Source organism: Carettochelys insculpta, chromosome 7 (genome assembly GCF_033958435.1).
Source record: "Carettochelys insculpta isolate YL-2023 chromosome 7, ASM3395843v1, whole genome shotgun sequence".
NCBI lineage: Eukaryota > Metazoa > Chordata > Testudines > Carettochelyidae > Carettochelys > Carettochelys insculpta.
Genome location: NC_134143.1, coordinates 15,271,487 through 15,298,341, shown reverse-complemented (window position 1 = coordinate 15,298,341; position 26,855 = coordinate 15,271,487).

Here is a 26,855-nt window from a genome sequence, read left to right as displayed (position 1 = left end):
CTTTTCCTGCTATAAATACTTAACCTCTCTTTTGTGTTTCAACATGGTGCAAATAAGTGACTGGGGCTGAAAATGGTCACAGAACTTTCAAAATTATTCTGTCACAGGCTCCTCACCACTCTCTACCCTAACAAGACTCACTCTCTTATGATGGCACTTGTTCTATACCTCAACCCAGATCAAATTTTAAAAGGTGTTTTAAAATCACATTAAAATCCAATTCATTTTAAAAGCAGTTACTTGGGAAAAACAAATGATACCCATGAGAGAACTACTAAATCTAACATCGTTATGCTTCAGTATGATGATGTCAACAATTTATGTCAGTCCCCGTCTTCACCTTCAAGGAAAATGTTCTCTCTTCTCTGTGATAATGACAGTCAAGTCAAATGTGAATGGCTCTGTTTTTAGGCAAAACTGTACATATGGTACCACAAACAGCATATATGGTACTCACACTGGCAGTAACACACCAATCACTAATTCCCAAATGAGGTTCCACTTTGCTCTTCAGATGTCAGCAACTCGTGGCACAGGTGCCAAGCTGGAGTCTTTTGCTGGACAGCTGAAAAAAAGGATAGAGGATCCTTAGAACTGCCCTCTGGCTTGGAGCCTGGTGGCAAGGATCCCTCCACCCATTGTTGGAGAGTGGAGAAAGGGCAGTGGAAGCAGGAGAGGTGGGGCACTGGAGAACATTTGTGCCAGCAATGCCCCTCTGAAATTTACATTGGCCAAACTGGACAGTCTCTACGTAAAAGAATAAATGGACACAAATCAGACATCTGGAACAGCAACATACAGAAACCTGTAGGAGAACATCATCCAGGGCATACTCCACAATCCATTGTTTACAGCCAGGCACTAAGGTACAATCGTATTTGCTCTGATCCATCAGAGACAAACATCTACAAGACCTTTATCAAGCTTTCCTCAAACTACAGTACCCACCTAAGGAAGTGAGGAAACAGACTGATAGAGCCAGACGGGTACCCAGAAGCCACCTGCAAGAAGACAGGCCTCGCAAAGAAAACAAGAGAACACTGCCCATCACATACAGCCTCCACCTAAAGCCTCTCCAATGTACCATCAGTGATCTGCAACCCATCCTGAACAATGATCTTTCACTCTCACAGACTTTGGGAGGCAGGCCTGTCCTCACCTACAGACAGCCTGCCAACCTTAAACAAATCCTCACCAGCCACTGCAAATCACAAACCAGTGGCTCTAGGCCTGGAACCAGCCCCTGCAACAGTCCTCGCTGCCAACTCTGCTCACATATCTACACCAGTGACATCATCACAGGACCTAACACCAACTATGCCATCAGGGGCTACTTTACCTGCACATCTACTAATATAATATATGCCATCCTGTGCCAGAAATGCCCCACTGCAATTTACATTGGCCAAACTGGACAGTCTACCCATAAAAGAATAAATGGACATAAATCAGACATCAGGAAGGGTAATGTACAGAAGCCGGTGGGGGAACACTTCAATCCCCCTGGACACTCAGTGGCAGATTTAAGAGCTACAGTCCTGAAAAAAAAAATTTCAAAATCAAATGGAGAGAGTAATCTCTGGCTGCAATTTATTTGCAAATTTGACTCCATTAACCAAGGATTAAACAGAGATGGGGAGTGGCTCGCAGGTTACAAAGGCAGTTTCTCTGCTCTGGGTGCTAATATCTCCCCATTAGACTCTGACAAAGGCTCACATTCCCCTATCTGATCTGACTTGTTTTGATACTGGGCCATTTCCACCGTGCTGAATAGACCTTGTCAGCTCTGGCCCTCCCTCTTACTGGGACCCCACTCTTTAAATACCTCTCTGAAACCACTCCTCCCCCCATGCACCTGATGAAGTGGGTCTTTGCCCATGAAAGCTTATGCTCCAAAATATGTTAGTTTATAAGGTGCCACAAGACTTCTTGTTCTCGAAGCTACAGACTAACATGGCTACCTCTCTGATACCAATCTCCCTGGACACTCAGTAACAGATTTAAAAGTAGCAGTCCTACAACAAAAAAAACTTCAAAAATAAAATGGAGAGAGAAAGCTCTGAGCTACAATTCATTTGCGTATTTGACTCCATATGCGACCGGGTGCATGCGAACTGGGTGGTTGCTAACAGGAGGGAGTTTTGAGAGGGGAGTTTAGAGGGGGAGCTTAGAGGGAGCTAGTTACTTCTTCAGGTGTAAGAGGCAGCATCATCCCCAACTGCTGGCTGGAGCTGAGGGACCTGCTGCAGCATGAGGAGGTGGGGAGGGGGTGAGATCAAGGGATGTCAGTGGTGGGCAAGTGGTTTGGGGGCGTCTGGTACGGCTGTGAGGATGGCAGCACCCATGGAGGCTGCTTGCGGTGTGCTGGCCCAGATTGCATGGCTTCCAGGCCCAGTCCTGCGCTCCCTGCGTGGACGCACCGCACCAGATCTGTGGGGCTCCAGGGACAGCCATAGCCAGATGAAGAGTTGGTAACTTTGGCTGGGACCCAGGGTGCAGCTGGGTTGCGAGATCGGCGCCTTCCTGGAGGACGTGGGGCTGCAGCAGTGTGTGGCCAGGTGCAGAGAGGCCAGGGGAAGGAGGACCTGGGGGCAATGAGAACTGATAGGGGGCAGTGTGGTGCAGTCGGGAGACATGGGAGTGGATGGGGGAAAAGGAGACAGGGAGGGAGGGTCTGGGGGGTGATTGTAGCCGATGAGAGGCAGAGGGGTGGGGAGGAGGGTCCTGGGGAGGTGAGGTGGTCGTCACGGGGAGCTCTGGGGACATGTGGCACCAGGGAGGTGCAAGAGGTAGTGGGACTGTACCCACATTCTCCATGCCCCACTGCCTTGTGGGTTATCCTGGAAAGGAGCAAGGCTAAGGGAATAAACCCTGACAGAAAATCTGGAGGGGAGTCCTAAGGCGGTTCTGTGCCAACTTCTGGCATTGACCCGGCAACTCCTGCAGCTGAGCTGGTACCAGACGCAGAGGTTATGCTCTCCTTTGGACTATATCAGTAAAGCCAAGAGGGAAACACTGGTGTCTGGGCAGCCCAGGGTCCCAACAATCGCCCAAGCTCGCGTCTGGAAAGGTACTCCAGCACCGCTAACAGCGTTGAACCAACACGGGAGGTGACAGATACCGGTTATAAGCTCTTGCTCGATTGGCATGGAGAATGAGCGCCAGGGGTTGCCTCTGACGGTGGGAGAGATACTCGCATCTCACTGGACAGTCACTGCCCGCCTCAAGCTAGGCAGCCCCCAGCCAATAGGGTACTGTCCCACCACAGTTCACCTGCCTCACTGGGTGCGTGAGGCTTAAGGTTCCCAAACCTGACAAGTGACCTGAAAGCACCAGGCAAACCAATAAGAAAATCAACAAGGAAAGGAAACCATCAAAGCTTTAAGCTTGCTTGCTGGAATGTGTGGACCATGCTGACAGGTCTGACTGACGATATTCAGGACATGAGCGACACCCAAAAGACCGCTGTCATCGATGAAGAACTGAAGAATCTCCAAGTTGACATTGCTGCTCTGCAAGAGACATGTCTCACAGATTCGGGATCTCTAAAGGAAAAGGATTACACCTTTTTCTGGCAGGGTGAAGCCTGAGAACCCAGGGAGCATGGTGTTGGCTTCGCCATCAGAAACACCCTTCTACAAATGGTGGAATTAGTCATGGGTGGATCAGAAAGACTCCTTCAGGTCATACTTCAAACTTGCGCCGGTCCTGTCCACCTGATCAGCGCTTACGCCCCAACCCTCTACGCCATAACAGACGTAAAAGACAAGTTTTATGATGTGCTTAGTACTGTCATAGCGCAAATACCTGCTCGCGAATAACTGTACCTTCTGGGTGACTTCAATGCGAGAGTTGGAGCCGATCATGATTCGTGGCCTTCCTGCTTAGGCCACTTTGGTGTGGGAAAAATGAATGAAAATGGTCAGCATCTTCTCGAACTTTGCACGTACCACAATCTGTGCATCACAAACACATTTTTCCAAACCAAGCCACAGCACTGAGTGTCATGGAGACACCCATGCTCAAAACACTGGCATCAACTAGACGTGGTCATCACTAGACGTGATAACCTCAAAAACGTCCTTCTGACATGCAGCTATCATAGTGCTGACTGCGATACAGATCACTCGTTAGTTTGCTCCAAACTCAAGGTGATTCCCAAGAAGCTGCACTGCTCTAAACCAACTGGAAGGCCCCGCATCGATGCCAGAAACACGGCTAACTCAGAGAGAGCTGAAAAGTTCAGAGTGACCCTTGAGGAGAATCTGTGCAGCGACCCTGGGGGTGCCGATGTGACATCCAGATGGCAGCATCTGAGGGATACAATGTACAACACGGCCTTGTCGGTGTTTGGAAGAAGAGCTAGAAACACAAACGACTGGTTCGAAGCTAACTCCGATGAGATGATTCCAGCCATCGAAAAAAAGCACGCTGCGCTCCTGGAGTACAAACGTTCGCCGAGCCAGAATACCGTGCAAGCGCTCAGAGCAGCCAGAAAAACAGTACAGCAGACGGCCAGGCGCTGTGCCAACAACTACTGGCTCAAGCTATGCAGCAGCATCCAGACCAGTGCTGACTTTGGTAACCTCAGGGGAATGTATGAGAGCATCAAGAAGGCATTAGGAGCCACCCAGAACAAGATGGCACCTCTGAAATCCAAATCTGGCGAAGTCATCACTGACAAAGCCAAACAGATTGAGTGCTGGGTCAAGTACTACTCCAAGGTGTACTCACGCGAGAACATTGTGGTCGACTCAGCCCTCGATGCCGTCGAACTCCTACTGGTAATGGACGAACTGGACCAGGAACCAACTGTGGATGAACTGAAGAAAGCCATCAACACCATTGCAGTAGGAAAGGCCCCGGGCCAGGATGGTATACTACCAGAGGTAATCAAGTGTGCCACAGATCCTCTCCTGGAAACCCTACATGAACTACTGTGCCTGTGCTGGAGAGAGGGAGAGGTTCCACAGGACATGTGCGACACTAACATAATAACCTTGTATAAGAACAAAGGAGACAGAAGAGACTGCAATAATTACCGTGGAATCTCCCTCCTCAGCATCACTGGTAAACTGTTTGCTCACGTCATCCTCGGCAGACTCCAGAAGATTGCTGAGAGGGTGTATCCTGAATCACAGTGGGGATTCCGCACAGAGAGATCTACCGTCGACATGGTCTTCTCTCTGAGGCAGCTGCAGGAGAAATGCAGGGAGCAGAGGAAGCCACTCTATATTGACTTCATTGACCTAACCAAGGCCTTCGACTTGGTCAGCAGGGATGGACTGTTTAAGCTGCTCCACAAGATAGGATGTCCGCCACGGTTACTCAAGATGATCCAGTCTTTCCAAGAAGACATGAGAGGAACCATCCAATACGATCGCACATTATCGGATGCTTTCAGCATCAGGAGTGGTGTCAAACAAGGATGCGTCCTTGCTCCGACACTGTTCGGGATCTTCTTCGCACTCCTCCTTAAACACGCCTTTGAATCTTCAACAGAGGGCATCTTTTTGCACACAAGATCTGACGGGAAACTGTTTAATCTTGCAAGGCTCAAAGCTAAATCTAAGGTGCGGAAAGTCCTCATCAGAGATATGCTGTTCGCAGATGACGCTGCTGTCGTGTCACACACAGATGACCAGCTTCGGAAGCTGCTGGATTGGTTCTCCAAAGCATGCAAGGACTTTGGGCTCTCCATCAGCCTAAAGAAGACAAATGTACTTGATCAGGATGTTGCTGTTTCTCCATCAATCAGCACTGACAACTGTATGTTAGAAGTCATCCATGAGTTTACCTCGGGTCCACCATCACTGACACCCTGTCCTTGGAGACTGAGCTAAATAGGAGGATTGGTAAAGCAGCCACAACTCTGTCCAGACTCAGTGAGATAGTGTGGAATAACAACAAGCTGTACACTCACACCAAAATGCAAGTCTACAGAGCCTGCATCCTCAGCACCCTCCTTTATGGCAGCGAGACTTGGACCCTGTACGCCTGCCAGGAAAAGAGGCTGAAGGTCTTCCACTTGTGCTGCCTCAGGCGCATCCTTGGAATATTGTGGAAGGACAGAGTGTCCAACACTACCGTCCTTGAGCAAGCTGGAATCCCAACTATGCACACCCTCCTCAGGCAGTGGCGGCTCTGCTGGCTTGGCCACGTCCACAGGATGAATGATGGAAGGATCCCAAAAGACATCCTGTATGGCGAGCTAGCCTCTGGCAAAAGACCTCCCGGACATCCCCAGCTACACTACAAAGATGTTTGCAAGAGAGACCTCAGGGAAGTAGACATCAAGCCAGACAGTTGGGAGGAGCTTGCAGACGATCGCAGCAGATGGAGGCAGGAACTATACAAGAGCCTTCAGAAGGGTGAGTTGAGGATCAGACAGCTAGCAAAGGAGAAGCGAGCCCACAGAAAGCACAGCAAGGACCTGCCAGACACCCATTACATATGCAACAGATGCAGCAAGGACTGTCACTCTCGTGTGGGTCTTCACAGTCACAGCCAACGCTGCGAATGAGGATGCCAAACGGAACTATGAAGGGTGCTTTTCATAGTCTATGTAGACTGAAGGATGCTACTAACTAACTATTTGACACCATCAACCAAGGATTAAACAGAGACTGGGATTGGCTGGCCCCTTACAAAAGCAGTTTCTCTGCTATGGGAGTTCACATCTCCACATTAGAATCTGACAATGGGCCACATCCTCCCTGACTGATCTGACTTGTTTTTTCTCCTCTCTCGTTGTATACTACTGATAATGGGGCATTTCCAACCTGACTGAATAGACCTTGTCAGCTCTGGTCCTCCCCTTTACTAAGACCCCACTCTTTAAATACTCCTCGTAAACCCCCACCCTCCACTCATACATCTGATGAAGTGGGTCTATGCCCACGAAAGCTAATGCTCCAAAATATCTGTTAGTCTATAAAGTGCCACAGAATTTCTTGTTGTTCTCAAACTGTAACAGAGGAACTTGAGCCCAAGGCAAACAAAAAGAAATAAATGGTGGATCCCTGCTGCAGACTCCTCCTGCCCACCTGTGGCATGGGTCCCCAAGGTGTGGGGCTTGGGTCGACTGCCCCACCTCATCCTGTGGAAGGGGCAGCTCTATCTCCTCACAGTGGTAGCTGCAGGCCTCGCAGTTTGGTGGGTACTTAACTTCTCCTCCTCCACCTGAGGGGGTGATTCCTCATCTCACGTAGCGAGGATAGCATAACGGTTCTCCAGACCCACAGAGGGTGGGCTGGGAGCCAGGATGGAGCAGTGACTCTCTCTGAAGTAACCAGCTGCCAGTGTCCTTCCTGAGACAGAACCATCTCCCCCTCCCCACCAGTGGTGCACCAGCAGACCTCTGTAGCTGGATAGCTCCCTCAGCCTTGGATGTCTCCACGCAAATACTCTCCAGGAATTCCTCAGGGACCCACCTTCTCCTGTAGCACTCCCACCAATGCAATTCCCAGATGGAGAGAGCCACCCACTTCCAATACCTTTTCCCCACTTGAGTGACACAAAAGTGGCGGCATTGGGAAGAGCATCTGCCCCATAGAAAGACCTTCCCCTTAACACGACATAATATGATATAGGTTGAAACCAAAAGCCCCAAAACTGGCACAGACAGTATCCACTTGCAAAGTAATCTCAATGATAAGGCAGAATGTTATGACGAATCCAAACAAAGGATATTGCTAACAGAGTTAAGGTAGAAAGTGTTTTTCTAGGGAGCCTGGCTGACATCCAAACACACAGTACTCTCAGGGGCAACATTTGTGTGTGGGCTGCTCAGGGGGCCACATACATCCCTAGCGTCTGCTTACCCTGCACTGTCTGTCAGTGTTGTGCTGCTTCCAGTGAGCGAGGGGCATTCCCCTCTCCCTCAGAGCTTCCTTGACTGGGTTGCTTTGGGATGGGGAGGGGGAACTGCCCTGCACTCATCTAAAGCAGCACAGAGAGTGTGGAGTGGGGCAGAGAGGGGGTGGGGCACGGTGAAGTGCAGGTGGGAGGGGCAGAGCATAGGTGGAGGGGGCGGAGCATGGGCGGGGCACATGTCCGTTGTAACCCCCTGGAACTTCTGCACCAGTCGTCACTAAATACTGTAATGTTCTTTACACCATGCTACCAGTAAAGAGCATCACAAACATTAGCATGATTGGCAGTGCAATTATCCACCATTATTTATTTACATGATTGCAACTCGCAGCTGCCCCAATCACAGCCTAGGCCTCCACTGTTCTATGCATTGTCTAAGGAGAACAAAAGACACTTCCTGTCCCAAAAAGCTGCCAATCCAACCAGCTTCCCACATCCAGAGTATCCTTTATCAGTCACTACATCCCAGCTGTCTTATCCCATCATTGTTTTTCCCAGGTTCCCTAAGAAAGGGAAGCAACATCTGGGGGAAAGGCAGAAGGACTGCTGCATTCAGAAACACCTCTGAAGAACAGCGTCTCCCAGAAAGAGGCTTCTGCAGTGTGTAGAAACTCTCCAATTCTTGAGCGAGTACGCCGAAGATGTCTTGTGTCCTTTTTTGGCCATGTGGACCTTGCTGAACTATGCAGCCCTAGGAACTCAGAGCCTTTATGTTGGGGGTGGGGGAGGCTTTATTTTGTTATGGATCTACAATGAACAAATAGTTTTCTTTGTTCTGTGCCAGATGAGAGAGATCTGTCTGAGGGAGGGCCATGAAACAGGGGTCTGCACCTCTCCTATTGCCAATACCCTTGAAGGACACCAAGTAGTGTTGTAAGGTCCTGCCAGTAAGTGGCATTCCCTGTACAGCTAAGTGGAAATAATTATTTGCTCTGAGTGCTCCTTGCAGATGCTTTTTTTGGCCCTCCACAGTCTGTTCAGAAAGCAAAACAAAACCCCCCCAAACCTAACAGTCGTTTGTTTAGTTGGTTACAGGGGAAGGCTCCAGTCCGGTGTTTATCTGCCTTGTTTGTGTACAGAGAAAGCTTTTAAGTTTGCAAGTGCAGGAGTTTCCTGGTCAGAGAGGCCAGGTGCAGTATTTTTCCAGCTGGTTGCCAGGTTATCCTACTAAACAGTGCTGGTGACCGGGGAGCCTCTGAAAGTTCTACAGGCAGGCAAGCATCTGAGCTCTCTCCCTGGCACTATTTACACTGCACCGTGATCTCTGATCTTTGCTCAGGTGTCCTGATGTTGGGCAACATAGTAATTTTACCCTGGAAAAAATAATGGTGTGACAATTAGTTCTCTCCAGTAAACACATTTGAGCCAAAAGAAAATGAACTATGCTGTTGCCGAGCATGGATACGATTAAAACTATTCATACATTCTAGTATCCCAACCACCAGCATCCAAATATCATCATCCGACAGGCCTGAAAGTAACCAGTACATGGGTTTAAAGAGTCTTTAACCCCATTTTTAACTTTAAAATTTTTGGGTTCTTTTCCTTTTGGTTTCTGAGCCTTTTGGGTGAACTTTTGACTCATTCTCAAGCTTTCCGTAGTATCATGGTGACTCACCAAACATTCTAGGCTGTGGAGGGACAATCCTGGAATCTTATTCCATAGATAATATGCATGTGATTTAATTATTTTGGGGGTAAATGTTGAAACTTCTGTTGCTGGTGATCTATGCTGAATTGCAGTATTGCTAACCCTTGTGATTTTACTGTGATGAACTTCAGAGCAGGTGGCAGACTCTAATGGAGTCCTTGTGTTTCCATGATGAATTCTGACTTCTCTCTCTCTCTGAAAATTGCCAGTGATTTCCCAAACATAGGTGCCAGGATTAGGTGTTTTGGGGGTGTTATAATGACTTCTTGCTTAACAGGGTTTCTATTGATATAAGGGCTTTACAATTTATTTCAATGGTTCTCAGCAGCCCCATGATAAAAGTTGTTCCAGCACTCTTGTTCCCAGATGGCTAATTCTCCCACAGTGCCTCTCTGGGTGGATTCAGATAACAGTGAGGAAACCGTTTAAATTAATGCACACTAGTATTATATTGCCTCTGAAAGTTCCATGGATTTTGGCTGATTGGAACATGATATGGAAAATGGCCCTCAGCTCCAATCCTCTACTGTGTCAGCAATGGAATCTGACACCTCTTGGAAGGAGTGACTATTCCAGGGTCAAAGTGTCCTCTGCAGACCAGCACAGATTCAGCAGCGCTGAGCATTCAGTCTGGATTGGTTTAAACATTGCACTATTTAAAAAGTAAGTGAAGTGGAGATTCCTTTTATTTGCCTTCTGGAGTTTGAGCCTTAAAGGATTCCCATTTTTAACTTTTCTCTGCAGCCTTGAAGGCTAGACGCTTACTTTATCTGTTTGTACATGTGAGTTGAGACTCACATGTAACTACCTGCTTCAGACAGAAGGTCGTTAAGAAAAAGCTGAATGATTGAGAGACTCATCAGCAAATCACAAATGTTGAAAACAGTGCACTTGTGATAGAACCAGAGTTGCTAAATCCATAATCAGTGGTGCTAAATGAAGGAAATAATCCTTTTTGGATCACCGAGAAACACTATGGTATTTGTATAGCAGTCAAAGCGAGGCACCAATTTTTAAGTTTGCAGAATAAATTACTTTCAATGTGTTTAATGGGCATAGGACATTTTGTTTTGTCCCACATCAGTAGCCTCTCTTGATATTAAAGCAGGCATAGTAGGTGTATAGAGATTAGCCTTTTAAGTCTGCTGGAGATGCAAGATAGGAATCCTTCTCAAATGAACACACAAAATGACTATGTTCTATAGAACACCACATCATTGAAAGGCAGAGAAGAGCTGGGAGGTTATGAGTATCATGGTAACACCTTGTGCCCTGAAGAATTCAAAAGGTTGTGCTATTTCTTTAGATTTCTAGTTTGTCTAGTTCAATGGTTGTAAGCATTCCCTTCATACCCCTTTATCTTAGCATCACCTTCTGTGCTTCTATCCAGATAGAATTTCACAAAATAGTTTCCACTTGGGACAGGCCCATTGATGGGAGAGGCTGGGGGTGGAAAGGGGGTAGTTGTTCTGGCGACTGGTGATTTAAAAGGGCCCCGGGCTCACAGTCACTGCCACAGGAGCATCAGTGGTGGTAGGCCTGGGCCCTTTAAACTGCTGCCAGAGTACTGCACAGCTCTGAACATTGCCTAGGCACAAGGGTGGTGCGGGGGACAAGGCACAGCATACTCCACCTAGCACTGAGGACTGGCTGTCCCCAGCCCAGCGCTGCCCATTCCGCCAGAAGACCTGGCCCTTCCAGGAACATGGAGCCAGCCCTGCATCTTCAACAGGGAACCAGCAAGTCTGTCAGCCCTCCTGACCAGGGCTCTCCCCTCTTTCCCCACCCTCTTCAGCATAAAGAAGCTAAACAAGTAAAAAGTTTCTGGGCAAATCTGTCAAGCTCAACAAAACACCTCCCTCTCTGCAAATCCAACCTTCTTCTCCCTGAAAGCCCTCTAGAACTTATTCTAATAGTTAATAGTAACTTGTTTGTTTCCAGTCCCCATAGTAACTATTCTAATTATCCTGGCAAGAAACCTTGACAATTATTATCCATCGTTCTGGTCCAAAAATTCACATATTTAATACCGCTGTAATAACTAACAACAGTAGCAGTTCCCCAGCTGTTACTCACAAAGGCATACCATGGCAAACGTATTTTCACTGCATCTCCCAAAATATGCAAGCAATTGTTGGCACCTAATAAATAATACACATAATAATGCAGGTCAGTCCAATTCAAACAATTGCATCTCATTTAGTAACACAGGTATTTTTAATGGGAAGTTGTGCATGTCAACAAATTAGCAGTTCAGCCAGAGAGGGTTGGTGAACTCACTGGAATGGCTTATCCGTATGTCGGGCAGGCTGAGAAATTAAAGAGATGTTTAGCCTATGCATGAATATCTGTCAGAGACATATTATGTGATTAACTTATGATTGTAAGGAAAATAAATGCCTTTAAAATTACGCTAATGGAATTTTCTCTCTGATCATGCAGCTATTTGGTGCTTTTCACCTTGAACTGTTCAGCAGTGTTATTACATATTTCATAATTTGCTCCCTGGTGCAATTTTTGTTTGGTAGTTGGGTCATGTAAACCATTAATTGTCTAATATGAACACACAGTCCTTTACTTCTGCTTGGGTGTGCATCATGAGCTTCACAAAAGGTTTTTATAGTTGAGTACCAACTCATCCCTGGAGAGCCAAGGGAAAGCAGTCTTTAGATACAAGGCAGAGAAGGAGGCAAGGGAAGAAACCAGCTGGGCAAACAAAATAACTCATGCTTGCAACATTTTTAAGAGGATGACGGGAGTTTTGCAAACATATTGGGTTGTGTCTACACTATAGAGGTTTGTCAACAGAAGTGGCCTTCTGTCAAAAAAAACTCAGGGGGTGTCTACACTCATAAAGCGTTTTGGTTGACAGAGTCTTGAAAAAATCCAGCATTTGCATCAACTGTGTTATCCCTCTCAGCTTTGAGGCATAACTTTGCAGTGTAGACACTTCTGTCGACAGAGCGGGCTTCTGGTTCACTGGGCAGTCCTGTTTGCAGAGCTTCCAGTCTGTTGTTCTGTTGAGAGAGGGCAGGGCTGGCTGGCTGCTCTCTGTTGACAGAGTGGATTGCTCTGTCAATCTGTTTTTGTGCGTAGATGCATTTGTTGTCAGAATTTCTGTTGATGTAACTCTGTGGAGAGAAGTTACTATCCACAGATGCTTCTAGTGTAGACATAACCATTGAACCTTGAATCTAGGGTGATGCTTAACCTGGGTTGCAGGACTGAGGCAAATATTTTGTTCAGTTCTATTTGGTAAGGACTTGGCATTGGGCACAACAAGACGATACTTCAGTTTTGCATGACCTTATGTTGTCTGGCAGATGCTTCGTTTTCTTTCTGGGCTGGAATCGCTACAGAAAGGAAGTGTTTGTTACTCATGATTTTTTTGCACTGTCCAGTTCAGGTTCACAAACATTGACACAGTTACGGAGGGCGAGTCTGTTGTGTTGGCTTTCAAAGGTAAAAATCAGGAAGCAATTTTCATTGCAGTGGAAAATGAACTTCCATCCCGGCAAACTCCCTACTATTTTTAATAGAATACACTAGCAATGAACACCTGTTCCTGCACTCGACATTGTGCAAATGCAAACCAGGAAGGAGCTTACCAACATCACATCACCGTTGTCATCTTAGCTTTAAATGGCTAATAAAGGCCAACTCAGCACCTGGTATTTGATAAGTTACACTGCAATGTTAAACAGCCTGAAAAGCATTGAGAAAACTAGCAAACTAGAAGTGGAAGATTATTCCTTATTATTTCTAAAGTCTCTAATCCTTTCTCCCTGGTACACAGTTACAGCCAATGAAGGTATCTGATCACTGTCATTTAGTTCTTGACCATGTCAGAGCAGGGCTCTGATGGTATGGGTACACGGCAAAGTTATTTAGAAATAACAAGCATTATTTTGAAATAACTTTGCTAACATCTACACTATGCAACTGCAATTTCAAATAATTTCAAAAGAACAGTTGGCTTATTTTGAGACAGGTAAAGCTCATTCCATGAGGGATAGTGCCTATTTTGAAATAGCTATGGCTGTGTAGACAGGAAATAAGGGCCGTGTCTACACGTGCCCCAAACTTCGAAATGACCATGCAAATGGCCATTTCGAAGTTTACTAATGAAGCACTGAAATGCATATTCAGCGCTTCATTAGCATGCGGGAGGCAGCAGCGCTTCGAAATTGATGCCCCTCCTGCTGTACCCCCCCCATAGTGCCTCCCAAGGCCCCCACTATTGCCCCCCCGAATTCCTCGCCACTGGCCCCTCAGCTGCTCCCATGCCCCCAGCCCATGACCCTGAGGCCCTGGCCACCCTATTGCCCCCGGGCCTGCCCGATGCTGCACTGAGGGACCTCGCAGCATGGCTTGTGGCCACAGTGGGCCCTGTGGAGGGTTGCCCAAGCCACAACCCACCACCCTCCACTGAGGCCGGGCCGGATGCTGACCAGCCCTACCTGTCAGTGCTTCCAGCCCCATCAGCGCCCCACAGGGGACCACGCACCCGGGGGCACCGGGGCTCATGGCCTTCCACCCCATCCCTTGATTAGGGCCCCCCATCATTCCTGCCCCAGTCCCCATCCAGGTGTAGGTGCCCCTAACCCATTACCCCCATATATATAGTTCACTCCCTGTCAGGTTTTGGTTGTTACTTTTATTATTCACTTTGTACATTTTTCATGTTGGTAATGGTTCAGGGTTAAATATATGGTAGTGTTCAGCACCCCCTGTGTCCCCAATTACTGATGGGGGAGGGTGAAGGGTTTGGGGGTGAAGGGTGGGGTGTGTATACATGGGTGTGTGTGTAGGGGGTGCCTGTGGGGAGGGGTGTGGGGATTAGTAGTCCCCTTGGCTAAATGCCTCCTCAAGTGCCTCCCAGATCCGGAGCCTGTCATGGCTGAGCCACTGGTCAGGGGCTGCAGCAGGCTGCTGGTAGCAGGGGCCCAGCTCTGCCATCTAGCCCTGGGGCAGGATCCCACTCATGTGCCTCGATGAGGTTGTGGAGAGCACAGCAGGTGGCCACGACCTGCTGGACATTCTCCACCCCCATATCTAGGGGTATGAGGAGACACCTGAACCGCGACTTCAGACGGCCGAAAGCACACTCGACGGGATACCGGGCCTGTGTGAGCCGGGTGTCAAACAGCTCCTGGGAGAGTGTGGGGTGGCCTGTGTATGGGCGCATCATCCAGGGCTGGAGTGGGTAGGCCGGGTCGCCCACAAGGCAAAGAGGCATCATGACATCCCCGATGGTGCACTCCCGCTGGGTCAAGAATGTCCCGGCCTCCATCCTGCGGAACGGGGCAGAATTCCACAGGATCTGCACATCTGTGCCCTGCCTGGCCAGCTGACATAAATGTCCGTGAACTTCCCACAGGCGTCCACCACTGCCTGGAGCATGATGAAATGGTACCCCTTGCAGTTGATATATCAGCGCCACTGCGGTCCGAGGCTCTGATGGAGATATGCGTCCCGTCGATCAGCCCAAAGCACTGGGGGAACCTGAGCGCGGCAAAGCCCTTAATGACTGCATCCAGGTCCCTGATGCTCACCAGCCACTGCACAAGAACGTGGTTGATGGCCCTCATGACCTGCAGGGGAATGGGCGCACTTGTGGGCATATACAGATGGGTCCCTTGCCCCTTCCCCTTCCACCCCCGCCCTCCCTACCAGGCCCCCCCGCTGAGGGACCCCTCCAGCAGCGGCCATGTGGTATCCCTTCTGGGCTAGGCCTGACCCCCCCACAATTCCTGCTCCCTCCCAATCGGCTCCTGGGGTCCTCTGAGCCCTCCAGTCCCCTCCCCCCTCCTGCCGGTGGGGCAGGGTCTGGGGCAGGGCTTACCCGGAGGATGATGGTCCCAATGGTGGATGTGCCCACCCCGAACTGCTTCCCGATGGACCAGTAGCTGTCCATGGTGGCCAATTTCCAGATGGTAGTGGCCATGTGCTTCTCTGGGAAGAGGGCCGGCCTCATCCAGGTATCCTGGTGTCACAGCATGGGGGCAAGCCAGCTGCAGATCTCAAGGAAGGTCTCTTTCTTCATCCGCAGGTTCTGCAGCCAGCAGTCATTGTCCCACTCTCCCATGATGATCCTATCCCACCAGTCTGTGCTCATTGTGTGGGTCCAGACACACTGGACCAATTGGAGGGGGCCCAGCAGGGGTGGTGGGGGTGCAGGACCCATGGGCCTGGGCCTCTGCCTCCACAGGAGACTGAGGAGGGTGGCCAAGAGGATGGCTAGTGTAAGGGTGAGGGCAAGCCTGCTGTCCTGCAGCTGCTAGGGGTCCATGCCTGCTGGTCTGCTGGCACTGGACAGGGACCTGGGTCTGGCTTACTGGGCACAGAGTTGGCTGGTCTCGGCAGTATTTGTAGGGATGGGCTGTTTGGGTGGGGCCCTTTAAGTGGCCATGTGGCCGGCAGCCCTGGATGGGCTCCCTGGCTGTGTGACCCCGTCTGTGCTGTTTCCTGCCCTGTTCTTCGGGAAGAGCGCCACTGCATGTGTAGATGTGCTCTTCCTGAAGAAGGGGTGGCTCTTTCGAGGTCCTGTTTGGTGTGTACATACATTCTTCCAGAAGATCTTCCGGAAAAAGTGCCATGTGTAGAAACAGCCTCTTAGTGGAAGCTCATGAGAAATATTATAGAGTTAAATTTGTTGCTATCTGACATTCTAAGCGTATTTGCTCTGGGAATATTCTGGGAACCAGCTCCCATATTCTAAAAGATTTCCAAAGAACAAAAATGCAGCTAGTAGCAAACTAGCTAGGTGGAGGCTAATGTTCTACAGTTGCTTTTGAATCTCGTTTAGTGCAATGGATTTGCTTTTTCAGATGTTGCTGCACACTGGGCACATATCTTTATTCTACTAGCTGTGATGTCACTTAAGTCCTTTCCCTGCAGAGATTTGTGTAAGTTGTTAGCCCAGCAGCATGGAAAAGTTCAGACTATTTTTAGCAAATCAGCTTCACTTTCCATTTACCCAAGTCAAATTTCAGCTTCCATTGTTCCACCACCTGATGTGTTCAGCTCCAGCTGTTTAAACCCACGTTTCTTTGCAGCCTTTACCGCTATAGGAGAGATGGGGCTGAAACGGCTCTATTTGTGCTCTGGCGTGTTGCTGAAATGTCATGCATTGGATATTTAATGGCTTGTTTTTGCAGCAGTGCCAGCATTAGCCTTGCAGCTGCTGGAGCTGTTTCCTCTGGGGTGATGCCTTAAAAACGCTCCAGTGCTTCATTGTTGGCAAAGCTGCAGGTGGTGGCAACACAGGTTTCGAAGATGGAGTGAATTCTGTCCCGAGAAACAGCCCTTGCCCAGCCACAGGGCTGGCCCTTGGCACTGACACCAGATTCAATGTGTGGTTTCTGTGACTGCAGAGCCAGTGCCATAGTAACAGCCATGCTTTTGCTGTTATTTTGGCAGTGGTCATGACTAAATTTGCTAGTGCCAGCTGCTAATGCTTTTTCTGTTACAAATACAGAGAACGCTAAGGACCCAATCCTGTTTCCACAGGAGTCAGCCGCAACTCGCATTGCCTTGGGTGCGATCGGGGCAGTCAGGAATGTATTCCTACACATCAGCTGCACAGCCGGAGCTTCTGTAGAAAGAGATGCTCCATTATCATCACTAGGGGGGAGAGGCAGCTGCACCTGCTCCTGCACTCTTCATTCAGATAACAGACTTTTCCGGCCGTTGGGAATAAACTCTGCTGCCTGGTAGCTTTCTGAGGAGGGAGGCAGGAGAGGGAACTTGCAGTTTGACGGGTGAGCAGGACTGATATTTACTCCTTTTACTTTCTCTTTTGCCCACCCTGATACTTTTGGTCTGTTTCCAAACCAATGAGAGATGATAACCCCTATGCACCAATTACATGCCGCACTAGTCATTCATGCCATTTATTCCCACCTCCTGCTCTCCTCACCATGTTCTGTTCTGCTGTGCCTTAACAAGCACACAATGCATTTTCCTCTCTTCCCCTGCTTTACCGTTTGTGGCAGCATCCCTGTCTTCCCTTCTCCTTCACTGAGAAACCAAGACAGTGACATTTATGAGACCACTATGTTTTTAAAATTGTGATTTTACTGATTTTTATGCCATAGGAACAGATGATGCCTGAGGTATAGTATAGTATAGTATAGTATAGTATTCCCCAATAGCCTGATTGCACTACAGGGTGAACCTCTTATTGAATTCAATAAGGCAACAGATGAGCCAAACTGGACACTAGAAAAACCAGGTCCAGCAAGGCTGCTTGATGCAGCTAACTCTAGAATTTTATACCCTGACACAAACAAGCACAGTGTCAGAGGCGATTAGTTAGAGAATCATAAATCACTTTCCAAAGAGAAACCTTTACCAGCAAGGAAAAACAGGTACAAGGGGGCTGGATCCCCAACTCCAAACAGTTCATTAACACATTCCATAGAGCTCATCCTCCCTGCCTTTCCCAAACAGGTCAAGGAAAGGACAGGCTCTTGTGTGTGTGCAGAAGTAAGGGATGTGAAAAGGCTTCTATACAAGATGGCTTCCACATTCTCTAATCCGGCACCTTTCAGACCTGGCAGGTGCCAGACGAGAGATGTTAGTATTGTCTAGCAGCTTTCACAACACTTCCACTACTTACTGGGCTCTTTGAAAACATCTGGGGGTAAATTACAGGTAAATAACAGCACAGAACACTGAGAGCCAGGACTGGTGGCTGTAAACAAATTTTATGGGACCGTGGGAAACTTGGCCACTCTCCAATCACTTAGATAAGTGATTTTCTGGCTAACTAAAATAACAATGGATTATGGATGTCATCGTGTGAGAGAGTGCCAGATGAGAAAAGCTCAACTTGTACTCTTATTCTGATGGGATAATTCCTGTGAGTAAGCGATCACGGGGTAAGAACTCCATGTTCACAAGTTTGTACAGCACCGAGCACAGCACTGTTCTAGTAGCTACTGTAATATAAACATATAAATAACAAGCCTACATATTTTCTAAAAGTAACCTGAGCTCCACACCTGCCATGCTCCCTCCCCTTGTTCTGAGTCTGAATGCTACATGTAAACCGAATGAAATTTCTTCCTTACAATACTCATTACAATAAGACTGCCTCCTCCCCTTTCATACAAAGGCTATAGGAAGTTTTGGGGGATTCTTTGTTTTTTGCAAAAAGCTAAAAGCAGTAAAAGAACAGCTTCCTCGTGGAGAGAGGGATGGAGTTTTTAGGCTTTATCGCAAAAATGAATGCAACTGCTGCTGACTGAAATGGACATTTGTGTCTTGCCATTTTGCACTGATCTTTGCTGCTTTTCCTTTGCTTATCACACTTGCCTTTTGGCTGCCACTCTGGTTGATATGCAGCTCTTTTAATAATGACACTGTTTCTGTGCAATCACGAGGTGAATAAAAATGCTCAGCGTTTGGAAGGCGGATTGCTCGCTGGGGATCAGGGCTCATAACCCACACAAGCAACAGTAGTAAAATTAGAGACCATCTGGCCTAGTTACCTGCTCATGGAGAAGCAGTGGTCCCTGGGCCAGCTGGAGCTCTCCTTGCCAACATTGTGGAAGTCCCAAAAGCTCTGATTAATGGCCAGATGTTCATGGAAGTTCAGCATCGCCACAATCCCCACATCTTTCTGTCACCAATTCAGTTGCCTTCGGCTGCATGGGATCACAGAAGAAAGGCCACAGACAGATTGCCAGAGCTACACTTGATGGCTCCTCCTTGAACAAGCAGACTTCACAGAGCAGCAGAGAATGGCTGGACTGTACAAGTGAAGTAGCGTGTCTGCTGAGACAGGCCTTAGGCAAACTGCAGTCTCAGACTAGGCTGGGTAGTTTGGTGGGGGGAGGCTGTACCTCTGATCTGTTGACCAGGTATTGAACGATACCAGTGCTCATGGCAGCAGCAGCTTTGTAAGTGTAATATCAACAATTCCTCCTTCCACAGGGAGACTCCTCTCTCCCTCACACCTTCTCTTTCCTGCTTTGGGGGCATATCACCTGCTTCACAAAGCTAAAGAAGTTCTGAAGACAGTAGCTTGCACATTATCAAGATGCTATGTCAGTGGCACTGATTCCAGTGATAACAGCAGCACATGGACAGCAAGCGTGCCATGTTTTGCAGAAGGAGGATGTCCACTGCAAAGTGGGGCTGCATTTGTTTTCTCAAGGCAAACTTTTGTCAAGGACTGCATGCTCCATCCATCACAGCACTGGCCACCCTATGGGATTCGGAACTTATCTGTCTTGCCAGTCACTGGAAGGAAATAAAAAGCCCGTATGTGGATGCTAAGGTGGAGAAGGATCCCTCAAGTCTGCAAGCTTTTCTGTTGGCCATTTTCTTGGAAGCTATTTCTGGTGGTGTAGGAATTCCTGCCTCCTAGAAGGCAGGATCAAGTGGCTGTGGAGACCTTGCTTTCTGCTGTTATCAGCAAGAATGATACTAAGCACCTTCCTGGATCAGGCCCACAGAGAACAAATCCTTGGCCAACTATGTGCTGTCAGGATAATTCTTTCAGAATGATAAAGGAGGGAGGCTCCCCTCAGCTTAAATCTCTTTTCACAGATTCATAGATTACCAAGGCTAGAAGTGACAATTTAGTCTGACCTCCTGCACAACCACAGGCCAGAGAACTTTTCTCAAAATATTCCTCTCTGAACGATGAGCATATCTTTTTTTCCACATCCAACATCAACTTACAAATTGCCTGTGATGGAGAATCCAGCACTTTTGTAAACTGTTTCAACAATTCCTTTTACCTTCACTGTTAAAAGTTGACAGCATGTTCTCAGATGGATTCATCTTGATCTAAAGGACATAGAAAATCTGTAACTTCCTTGCTCCTTGATCAAAAATCCTGATAAATGAGGGGGCAAAATCCCCTGGTTTGCAATCAAAGACTTTGTTTAAAAAAACAAAAACAAAAACAAAAAGAGGAGCTAGGCAGGCTTGGTGTCTGTTATTAATTTTCTATATTCTGTATTTATTTTTTTCTGTTATTTAAATTAGATTTTAAAGCCCTTACCATTGTGTTTAATAAGTATTGTGCTGTATCCCTTCTCTTTGTGATTAAAAGACTCAGTGCTGATTGAGTCGTCTTCTGAATCAGGTCAGTTTACCTGATTTATTTATCCAATGCCACTTACATGCCTATACCATAAACGTGAATGTAAAAGTGGGAGTATGAGTGGCTCAGGGGATTATTAAGGGATTAGTTAGGAGATGATCCTCACTGCTGGTTTGAATGCGACCTGGGTAGAAGTGAATAAATGCTGCGGTAGCAGCATTTGTAATGGCATATAGGAAGTGTGAGGATGGCCTTGGACCCATTCATAGTGGACAAGTATATCCCCCTTCACAGCAGTTAGCACCATTGTTGGCAATTTCATTGGTGACACAAAAAATGAAAAGACCTAGAAACTATTACTCCCCTTTCTCCCTTCCTCTCCAGCTCAAGGTTGAGGCACACTGAAAAGATTAATATGTTGAACTTTGCACACTTTCTGTTTGTTGTGAAACAGTTTGGTGGAAAAAAACTTAGTGTCCAGGAAAAGCATTTTGACGTCTTTCACCAACACCAATGTAGGCTTATATTGCCCACTTCCCACAAATGGAGCAAGAATGCAATATGAAGAACCAAGAAGCAAACTTTCCAAGAGTTCAGAAAGGAAGAAAGTCAGGAAATTCAATTTATGTTTGGTCTAGTGGTCTTCTGACTGAAGAGCCATACCAGGTCAGATCAAAGGTCCACGTAGCCCAATATCCTGTCTTCCAACAGTGGCCAATGGCAGGTGCCCCAGAGGGAGTAAACAGAACAGGCAATCATCAAGTGAGCCCTCTCCTTTTATCCATTTCCAGCCTCTGACAAACTGAGGCTAGGGACACAATTCCTACTCACCTTCCATTGATGGACCTAACCTCTGTGAACTTGTCTAGATAATTTTTGAACCCTGTTAAAGTCCTGGTCTTCACAACATCCTCTGGCAAGGAGTTCCACAAGCCTACTGTGCACTGCATGAAGAAAATCTTCCTTTTGTTTGTTTTAACTGTTTCATAGAATCACAGAACACTAGAACTGGAAGGGACTTCAAGAGGTCATTGAGTCTAGTTTCCTGCCCTCTTGGCCAGACCAAACACCATCTAGACCATGCCCAATAAATATCTAACCTGCTCTTAAATATCTCCAGCAATGGAGATTCCACAATCTCCCTGGGTAACTTGTTCCTGTGTTTAACCATGCTGACAGTTAGGAAGTTTTTTCCAATGTCTAATCTAAACCTCTCTTGCTGCAGTTTAAGCCATTGCTCCTTGTCCTATCCTCCTTGTCTCCTGGCCAAGGAGAACAATTTTTCTCTTTCCTCTTTGTAACCCTCTTTGGAGGTACTTGAAAACCACTATCATGTCCCCTCTAAGTCTTCTCTTTTCTAAACTAAACAAGCCCAGTTCTTTCAGTCTTCCCTCATAGCTCATTATCTAGACCTTTAATCTTTCTCATTGCTCTTCTCTGGACCTTTTGCAATTTCTCCACATCTTTCTTGAAATGCAGTGTCCAGAACAGGACACAATACTCAAATTGAGGCCTAATGAGCTCTCAGTAGAGCAGAAGAATGACTTCTTGTGTGTTGCTTTTAATACTCTTGTTAATGCATCCCAGAATCACGTTTGCATTCTTTGCAACAGCATGACATTGTTGACTCATATTTAGCTTGTGGTCTACTTTTACCCCGAAATCCCATTCCACAGTACTCCTTCCTAGATAGTTGCTTCCCATTCTATGTGTATGAAGCTGATTGTTTCTTCCTAAGTGCAGTACTTTGCATTTGTTCTTATTAAACTTCATTCTGTTTATTTCAGACCATTTCTACACTTTGTCCAGATCATTTTGAATTTTGAGCCTATCCTTCAAAGCAATTGCAAACCCTACCACAGTGGTATTATCTACCAACTCAATAAGCATACTCTCTATTCCAATATCTAAATCGTAGATGAAGATATTGAATAGATCCGATCCCAAAACAGATCCCTGTGGAGCTCCACCTGTTATGCCCTTCCAGTATGACTGTAAACCATTGATAACATTCTCTGAGAACATTCATCCAGACAATTATGCACCAACCTTATAGTGGCCCCATCTAAGTTGCATTTCCTCAGTTTATTGACAAGAAGATCATGCTAGACCATGTCAAATGTCTTACTAAAGTCTAGGTATACCACATCCACCACTTTTCCCTTATCCACAAGACTTGTTATTCTGTCAAAAAAAACTATCAGATTGGTCTGGCATGTTTTGTTCTTTACAAATCCATGCTGGCTGTTACCCATCACCTTATTTTCTTCCAGATGTTTGCAGATGAATTCCTTAATTATTTGCTCCATTATCTGTCCTGGCACAGAAGTTAAACTGACTGCTCTGTAGTTTCCTGGGTTGTTCTTTTTTCTCTTTTTATAGATGGACGCTATATTTGCCTTTTTTCAGTCTTCTGGAATCTCTCACGACTTTCAGGACTTTTCAAAGATGATAGCTAAAGGCTCAGAAATCTCCTCTATCAGCTCCTTAAGTATTCTAGGATGAATTTCATCAGGCCCTGGTGACTTCCAGACATCTAATTTTTCTAAGTAATTTTTAACTTGTTCTTTTTGTATTTTATCCTCTAAACCTACCCTCTTCTCATTAGCATGCATTATGTTAGACATTTCTGCATCTGCTTTCTTGGTGAAGACTGAAACAAAGAAGTCATTAAGCACCTCTGCCATTTCCAAATTTCCTAATATTGTTTTGCCTGCCTTACTGAGTAGTGGGCCTACCTGTCTTGGCCTTCCTCTTCCTTCTAATATATTTATAGAATGACTTTTTGTTACTGTTTATGTCTCTATCTAGTTTGAGCTTGATCTGTGCCTCAGCCTTTCTAATTTTGCCCCTGCATACATGTATTGTTTGTTTTGTTCTACTGATGTGACTGAACATAAGAAACGGGAAATGACGTACAAGCTGCCTGCTCGCTTGCAGCACAGAAGCGCAACCTACCTGCAGAGTTTCTGTAGGACTGAGACCACCTATAATCAGTATGGAGTTGTTTATTGAAGACACACCCAAGAGATGAAGAATGGCTTATATACTGATAACTCAATGGCTTCCTCCAATAAATTCAAATCCCACAGGCCTGCCAATATGTACATCTTTTGATATGTAAAACAGTATGAGCGATCATGCATTTCCTCAGAAACAGTGAGAAGTCCTGTGGCACCTTAGAGACTACCAGATTTTTTTGGAGCATAAGCTTTCATGGACAAAGACACACTTCATCAGATGCCCACTAAAGCTTATGCTCCAAAAAATCTGTTAGTCTCTAAGGTGCCACATGACTTCTTGTTATTTTTGCGGATACAGACTAACATGGCTACCCCGATACATACATTTCCTAGAACAACCAATGCTTGTTAGCAAAGTATATCCTGGATCTCCAAAATTCCATTGTAATATAAACCAGATTGCATCCCTGAAAACCCAGAAAGAGCCTCCAACTTCACTCCATTTCAATCAGTTCCAAATGCTCATAGCTTACCAGTCGGCACATGGGGCATCTCAGTTTCTTCCCTATTTGGTAGTACTTATCCTAGTAAAACATGAACCGCTGGCAGATAAATCAATGGAATAGGGAAGATGATATTAGTGACTCCGAAGCAGCTTGTTCATATTTAAGTCTGGATGTTTTTCCTTTGCTCGAGCAACCCCACCCCCACAAGAAGAAGCAAGATTTCAGAAGCTGGTGTGAAACTGAATGAGCTAGAAAATAGTCTATTTGTCTAATCATACCACTCTCTCCGTCATGGCAGACAACTGTTTTTCTGCAACATTACAGTGAACAGTTCCACTTGCCTAGGGCCTGAGCCACAGCCCAGGGGAGTCAACTGGAGTCTTTTGACTATCTTAGGATCAGGACTGATCAAGTGGTGAATTATCATGTGTATCATAAACTGTCAAGTGCTTTAGGCATGCCTTAGCAGCGAGTGCAATGTTAGAGGGAGAAAAAATACGTATTCTGTTCAGATGGCATGGCACAGTTGTGGTGGGTGTTGCTTGCACTTTAGGCCTCTGGCTGCGTTTCACAAGTGGCTGCATTTCAGTGGAGGGAAAATGAGTCAGACTCTGCCTGTCCATATGTGGGTGCCCATTGGCTAGAGAGGGTGCCAAATCAGCAGGACTTTTTGCAGGTACAGAGCCCTAAGAGGGTCTTGGCTTCTCCCCAATCTCCATATCAGTCCATGGCAAGGAGCAGGACATAAGGGGGTGCATAATGCACCCCATAAAGACATGTTGCTGGAGTTGGACTCTCCTGCATGCTGGGGAACTCTGGGAGACAGACATTCTTTCTCTCTGCAGGTATCCCCTGGGGTGGTGCTGCTTGACTTTGGCTCCAGGACACAGTAAGAAAGAGAAAAAAATATTCATATGACTCTATCATCTTATTTTCCTCTGCAAACCAAGGGGAAGGTAGCGAAGACTGAACCTGGGCAGGCTTGCCAAGTGATGGATCAAAAGAGGAATTTAACCTCGAAATATGAATAGCTTGAATTTGGGATCAACTTCATTAGTGTGGTTGGGCCCTGCTAATGTATTTTTCTCTATTAATTATTTAACTTCATAAAACAGCTTATGAGTGGCTCTTTTGTGCTCTGTCTGCCCCCCAAAACTCCATTGGGACCAGACCAGAGAGCAATCTGCTCTCCCACATAAAAATAAATACCAATCCATCATAATCATAAACATTACTGTCTCCGCAGCAAAAGCGGGGAAAAAAAACGGTTAATCAATACAAGGCATCTACTGGTTCACAACTGCCTACCTCCCATCAGCCCCTTCTGCCCACCTCCCATCAGCAAGAGTCTGCAGCCTGCCTGGAATATGACCAGAGCTGAGCACTGGCAGGCCAAAGGGAAAAATGCATTGCAGAGGGTGTGGTGTTTTCAGAGACATGATCCAGTGGGCAGCTGCCTCTGTTTTATATTGTGAGAGCTCCAACTGCAGTGCCTTAGCTGATCACAGCTGCAGAATATGAAATGGTCTCAGATCCATATGGACTTTATTAACAGCTTGAATTCCACCCGGAAAGGCAGCCCAGGCAGCCCCTGAAGCACTGGTGTTGTGTGCTATCAGAGTGAGCCTTCATTAATAAATGGCCCAGAGGACGACATCTGGTTTGGTTTCTGGTTGGACATCACCTCCCAGGATAAGTGCACAGGAGTCATCTAATCTCGACATGGCAGCAGCCTTGAGATGTACAGCAAAGGCAGCTCACATAAGAAATGGTTGCACTCACTTCACCATGAACAAATGGAGAGCACAGGGTTGGCAAGGGTAATATTTGGAAGTAATGAATAAAGTGCTCAATCTTACAAGAGATTGGGTAGTTCTGTCCTTGAGGGACATTTGTGGTCTAACAAGCAGGAACAATGAAGAAAACTAAAGATACATCAGATGTTGTTCTTCTGAAGAAATATACATAGATGTAGACATATTACAGACACACACATGCAGTATCAACCATTTAATATCTCAGCCCAAAAGCTTACCTTAGCTTCCAGTTCTTCTATTCTACAGTCATAATTTTGTAAGACACAATGTATCATTTTTATTTTTTAAACAAATCATCCAGGAAAAAAATATGCTGCAATGGATGAACATTTACATTTCGTTTCATTCAGACATTTCATTCCTGGAGGAAATCCAAGTGTAAATTCTCCAAGTGTTATAAAAGCTTTAACAAGGCCATTATCGGGTTAGTATGTTTGTTTCACACATCTACTCACTAAGAGGTACGATCCGATTAGACACAAGTTGGAAAGCGTGGAGAGAAAATGGGAAGAGGCCTTTGAAACAGTAGAATCAGACGGAACAGGGTAATGTAACATAAGTGGGACAAGAAAAGGTCAAGGAGTTGAGATTTTCAAAGTACACCAAGAGCACGTCTCCACTCCAGTCAAAAACTCCTGGCCTGGTGTTTCAGAGCATGGGTCAATTAACTCACTCTTGCAGGCCGTGGGGCTAAAAATTGCAGTGCAGCCATTAGGGATCAGGCTGGACTCCAAACTTTGAGACCCACCCCCCCGGTGGGATTTCAGAACCCAGGCTGCAGCTTGAGTCTGAACATCTACCCTGCTGTTTTTAACCCTGCCCCAGCCCCCAAAAGCTCCTATCACTTGAGTTGAATGAGTTGTCTTTTATTACAATGTAAGCATATCCCAAGAAGTTTAGCTATACAACTCCCAATTAAGGAGGGAAGTGGATGAAGGCTGGGCTTGGGGATTCCCTGCTTCTTCTGTGCCCACTAGAGCC